Source organism: Mus musculus, chromosome 1, assembly GCF_000001635.26.
Source record: "Mus musculus strain C57BL/6J chromosome 1, GRCm38.p6 C57BL/6J".
Lineage (NCBI taxonomy): Eukaryota > Metazoa > Chordata > Mammalia > Rodentia > Muridae > Mus > Mus musculus.
In genome coordinates this window covers 105762046-105768514 of record NC_000067.6, presented here as the reverse complement: position 1 = coordinate 105768514, position 6469 = coordinate 105762046, and the positions used below count along the sequence as shown (strand labels likewise).

At 42.4% G+C, this 6469-nt stretch overlaps 1 pseudogene; it reads right to left on the bottom strand.

Annotated features, from left to right (window-relative positions):
• Positions 1–3795: 3795 nt before the first annotated feature.
• Positions 3796–4182, bottom strand: Gm10193 (annotated as a pseudogene).
• Between the last annotated feature and the right edge of the window lie 2287 nt (positions 4183–6469).

Genomic DNA, 6469 nt, shown 5'->3' with positions numbered 1-6469 from the left:
GGCTAAAGCTGCATGATCTGGTAGCTGATAAAGACTTCAATGCTACCTTATTCCCAAATTGTAGCAGAGGCCTTGTAACCCATATCTGTCAGCCCTAGTGGTAAATTCTTTTTAGTAGTGGAAGCAGCTCCCCTGCCAGGCCAGTCCTATTGGTTTGTTTGTTTGTTTGTTTGAAATCTAATATCTGGTCCATCTGCTTTAAGATTCTTAATGCAACACAATTGTGTTGTGTGAATGATCATTGAACCAGCCAAGATCTCAAGATCTTGAGCTTAATTCTGAATAAGAGTAGAGCATAAGCTGGGAGTGGTGGTGCATGCCTTTAATGTCAGCACTCAGGAGGCAGGGGCAGAGAGGCAGAGAGTCAGAGAGTCAGAGAGTCAGAGAGGCAGAGAGAGGCAGAGAGAGGCAGAGAGAGGCAGAGAGAGGCAGAGAGAGGCAGAGAGAGGCAGAGAGAGGCAGAGAGAGGCAGAGAGAGGCAGAGAGAGGCAGATCTCTGTGATTTTGAGGACAGCCTTGTATACAAGTTGAGTGTAGACAAGGGATACACGGAGAAACCCTATCTTAAAAAAAAATAACATAAAAAAGAGTAGAGCATGAGGTACCCTGATTCCTTTGTGCAGAAGTGCATACTATGCCAGTTCATGCATATAAGGGGTGAGTGTGAGGCCAGAGGACACTCTGACAGAACATCTTACCTGCCTGTAATCCACAAGTAGGCTAGGCTGTCTGGTCAGTCCCAGTCTGAGATCTGCCTGTCTCCACCTTGCAGCAAAGGGATGACAAGCACACAGCATCAGATCCAATGTTTTCATGTGGGTCCTGGGGACCAAACTCAGGCTCTTGTCTACACAAGGCAAGCATTTTATTAACTGAGTAACCACCCTAGCCTTTTAATTCCCTCCCGACTTCCACATTGTTCCTGTAAGTATTAAGCTTACTATTGGTGTTTGGAAATAATCCTGACTGTAATAAGAAAAGTCTCGTCTGTTTGCTAAGGTTTTTATTTTTTCATAGATTTTTAAAATTTTTTAAAGTATTTTTTGTTAAAACCATGTATATTCTGTTAATATGGTAAAATATGATTAATATGGTCAAAGTGAAATTGACACAGTCTCTTGAATAAACTCAACACAGTGAAGTTGATTTACCTTGCTACATGCTGGGTACAACATGGGCTTGCGGAGTTGTTTGTCCTTAGCCCACAAGCTAGCTGACCATCTAGAGCTCACCTGTGGAACAAAGGATGTGTGAAGGGGATTTTAAGGATGATACTTCTCACCTCTCATCTCTCTGGTAGAATTCACCAATAAAGCCTTCTAGACAGTGGTGCATTTTCTGTTTGTTTGTTTGTGGTGTGATTTTTAAAATAAGAGTCCAGTTTTAAATAGATAAAATAATACTTTGATCTTCTATTTCTCCTTGTGTTGGTTTCAGTAAGAGTTTTTTTTTTTTAAACAAACAGAAATATATTTATTCCTTCTAAACCTTTTAATCCATCATTATGAGTTCACTCATAATATTTCATATATTTTAAGGTTTATAGAAACATTTCACTTCTACTATTCAAAATTTATGCCTTCTCCTTTTTTATGCTTTGCTGGGGCTTTATCAAATTTGTTAGTCCTGACAAATAACAAGCTTCCAGCTTTGTTAATTTCTACTGGGAACTTTGGTTTTCTGATCCATTAACTACTCCTCTTTCTCAAATGTCTTGAGGTCACAGGTGATTTTGAGCCATTCATACTTTGTAACTGATACATTTAAAACTACATGTGTATTTTATCATAGTATGGTGTTAACTCTATCTTCTAAGCTTTGATGTATTTGAATTTTTTATTATTAATAAAATATTTTCAGGTTCCCATTGTTCTTCCCACCGCCACCCCCAACCTGCTTTGGTTTTTTTTTTTTTTTTTTTCTTTAACATCTTCTTTAATACGACATTACAGCACACGTGAGGGCTCAAGTGTGTCAGCTAAACATGGGGATGACAATGGAAACAAGTTTAATGTGAACCCCATTCCTTTTGACAACATACAGAGTACAAACAGATCAGTCCCCTCTTGCTATTTTATATCACCTTTGAAGACAGCAAACAGTTTTTAAACAAACTCGTCTGTTAGGAGACTCTGCACACTAAATTACAGATGCTCGAGTTGTCGTTTCCTCCTTACAGCAGGTTTAACTGCAGCACAGGGCAGGACCGTGCTGGCAATCCCCACGCTCAGAGTGAAGAGCCATCACCTACTCCCTATCACTGAGATACAGAGTGAAATACGGTGTCTTCAGCTGCTCAGAAAACAGTTAAGTACAAGACTGAAAATGTTCTATTCTGAATTACGACAGTGAAACAAACAAAAAGATTTAAATCAAAAATTGCGATCAGGCGCTGAATAACCAGTTTGTCACTAAAAGAAACCGCACATCTGCATAGAGCACTTTCAGAAGCTCTAACATTGCCATTGAACTAGAACGTAAGATCCACAAGAAAACTCTAGTCAGCAACATTGTAACTAACTCTAGTCAGCAACATTGTAGCAAGAGTGGATACCAAGTGTGAGAGGCAGGGAATTAAATAGAGGGACTGTACTTCTGCGAGGGAGGCTGGGGACAGGGCTGCTGTGCAGACTACAAGCACTAGACTGTCCCTGGAGTCGCCTTCCTTCAAACACAGCCGCATGAGCCAGGTGCTCAGAGTATGCTAAGCTGTTCACTAACTGCCCAGGCTACATCACGAGGGATCCGTTTGTTATCCACAGGTCAGGGCCACAGCTCTAAGCAGCTGTCAGTATTACGTCACCATCCAAACTTAAGCTGAGTTCCAGCAGACTTGCTTGTAACCTACACCAGCAGAACTAGTTAGTCTTCCTTCACCGGCAGACTTTACCTTATCCTACAATGCTCTGCTCGGTCAGGTGGAAGTCAGACTAGACAGCCTTTGATTTCAGGAGCCAGCACTAAGGCTCTAAAATTAGAGTTTGATTTGAAAGACAAAGAATGTTCTGCGAATTAATCTGAAACAAATCATTCTATTCTTGTTAAATGTAAAAATTCACTCATACAATTAGCTAGATAACTTTCAAAATCTTTCAAAAATTATAGTTCAATTTCAAATGGAAGAATTTGAACAATTTGCAAAGACACAGGCCTTTATAGGTCACACTTGTTCCCTCACACATTGTCCAGAAGGGTTCACTGGCAACTCTACCAATTGTATGAATTGAATCTGTCATCTACAATGACTCCCAGATAGACACACAGGAAATGATCCGAAGTGGGGAATGGTGTGTAGCTGTGAATACACGGAAGCAGATCAGCCATTCTTTAACCGCATCAGCTGCCAATAGAATCATGCGCATGATTTAATGAATGAGTCTGCTCTAGTTTAACAAACCTGCCACTGAGCTGAGAAAGGGAGAGAACTGCTCTTGCAACACTAGCTGATCAATTCATTTTTATAAGGCAAATAATAAGGAAAGTTAGAACAATTTCTAGAACCATTTATCCTGCGGTGTTGTAAAATCAAAGCACTACTTTATTAAATGAGTTATTTACACAATATGAACATCAATATAATTACAATTGTAAAAAAATTTTATAAGAAGAATGGACTGATTTTTTCATATTTCAACATCAGAGTCAACTGTACATTTACACAGAATTGTCTTTGCATGAAGCCCAAAGGGAAAGCATAAAAACGAGTGGTTCTGTAGCCCCTTTATTGTTTGTAAACAATAAACAAACTGTTCAACAGTTTATTTAAAAAAGCAGCTGCAGGTTTATTACCTAAGGTCTGAGACAGTATCAAAGGTGTCATGAAGTCACCTGTAAACAACTTTATGCCTGAACATCAGCCAATTCTGGAGGAAGTGGAGTCTTAGGGTGCTTGCTCTCAAAGTGCTGCTTGAAGGTCTTGGGGTCTGGCATTTGTGTCTTACAGACGGTGCAGGTATATATTAAGGCAGCTTTGGCAGCAGCCTTTTGGTCATGTCCTTGTTTCTTCTTTTGTCCAGCCTGCTTTTTGGCATTTTTCTGCTGAGACTGAATCTTCTGCTGTCCACAAGCCATATCCGGGCCGGGCCTGTCTGGCGTCCGAGAGACCGCGCAGTGCGAGAAGAGCTGGGCAGGACGAGTAGGGAAGGAAGGGTCGAGTCCTGCACCACTTCAGGCCTCCGTCACCCGCAGAGGAAGGACCAAGCAGAGCCCAGAGCACAACAGCCCGGGCCTCGCACACCCACCGCAGCGGGCGCCCTCTGTGCCCGAGCCCGAGGCAGGCCTGTCCTGCTTTGTTTTTGAGATGGGGTTTTTCTGCATATCCCTTGAACTCAGAGGTCTCCCTGCCTCTGCCTCCCCAGTGCTAGGATTAAAGGTGTATACTACCAACTGCCCAGCCATTGTTCTTTCTTCCTTAACTTTTATTTATCTATTTAATTCCTTTGTGGCCAGAGAGAAGCTTCAGTGGGATGTCACTTCTTTGAAACCTGTGGAGAGTTTTCTTAGTGGCCCAGCAAATAATCAGCTTTGGTGAATGTTCCATGCACAATGGACACTGTTTTTGTACTGCTGGGAACAGGCTTGTGTAAGAAGGCAAGTTTATAACTGCTATCCCCATGGTTGAGGTCATTAATGACCATTAAGCTGTTTTTCACCAGTTTCTGAGAGAATCATTAAGCAAAGTGGAGTAATATGACCTCTTAAGAGCTTCAGTCATTTTTTGCTTTAGTATACTTTGAAGCTTTTAAGTACAAAAGAAGTTGAGAGTTATTATCTAACATTCAACTTTCTCCCTCTGTAAGTTCCATGTTCTTTTCACGGGTATTCCACTGTGAACATTCCTTAGGTCTGATGTATTCTTGAGTTTTGGGTTAAGACAGGTTCTCATTTAGTGGCCCTGGTTGACCTGGAACTCACTACATAGATCAGTTTGTTTTGAATTCCCCTTTGTTTTAGGGTTTCCATTGCTGTGAAGAGACACCATAACCAAGACAACTCTTATAGCTTACAGGTTCAGTCCTTTATCAAGGCAGGAAGCATGGCAGCATCCATGCAAGCATGACACTGAAGGAGCTGGGAGTTCTGCATCTTGTTCTGAAGGCAAACAGGAGATTGGCTCCCGTGTGGCTAGAAGGATCTCAAAGCCCACCCCCAACAGTCATACTTCCTCCACTAGCTGGGTCAAGCATATACAAACCACCACACTCTTCACTGTCGCTACTGTCTCCAACCAGCAGAAAAGAAGCGACGAAACCGACATCCTTCTCAAGGCAGTTTATTCAGGCTTCACAAATGTGTAGGAAAAAGAATGCCCCGATCTCTCTTGGCCACCCCCTTTATCCCCTCCAGTCCACTCCCCCTCACCCCAGTCCACGTAGGCACAGTTCATTGGCTCAGGACTACATTTGTCACACCATCTGATCTTACGTTGTGGTGCATCTGCGCAATGCAGCTCAAAGTATGTGTCTATCTTGAGGGATATGAGGAAGTCAGGTGCCAGTCATAAGACTTGGCAGCAGTCCCAGGCGCCATCTTGGGGCTGCGGCCACACCTGCTCCTCACATCTCCCCCTTATTCTTTAAATTGGCAGAGAGAATGCCTGTCTTAGATTGCCCCTGCAACAATGCTCCTTACTTGTCATCAGGAGACAGACAGCAGTGGTCTGATCCCTGTCTTAGGTTGGTAACATGTCCAGGGAGTCTTACCTGTCATTGACTACTTCCCTAGCATGCCAAGCCACACTTGAGGAGATTGTCCCATCTCCACAGCTGCAAAGGCTTGTATCAACAGAGCTTGAGCCCTGCGATGGCGATGTTGCATGCAGCAGATGCACCAAAAGGCCAGGACACTGATGAGCACGCAGCACGGTGGCAATCCACCAATACCAGCCCATTCCTTTAGGTGTGACATAGCGGTGGCAATCCAATTTGTAAGTCCTTCAGCCATGGACTTCCACCCGAGTGGAATTGATATGGACTATCCCAAAATCTCTTTTGGGTCTAAACAAGGTCATAACCGAAGGGGTCTGCACGGGCCATGGTACAAATGTAGGCATTCTGGTCACAATAGCTAAAACATAGGAACATTCCAACACATACTATAAAAACAACTATCCTCCTTATATTCTACAACATCATCAAAATAACTACCGTTATAAACTAAAAATACAAAAGGAGGCCAAACGCATACAAGCGTGGCTTTAAAGAATACATTCTTCCCCTAAGCAAATTGAATAACAGAAGACTCAAATAATACAGATCCATCTCAATAAAAGCTAGCATTTCCCCACGCCCCACCCATCAACATACTCAAAGAAGAAAGATCTGTCTGTACAACTCCCAATTTATCCCACACAACAGCCAAACATTAAAGGGATTGCTTGCCCCTTTCTGGGCTGGATTTTGATATGTCCAATTAAACCCTGAAAATGTTTGATTATGACTGGTACTAATATAAGGGGAAAAGGTAAAAT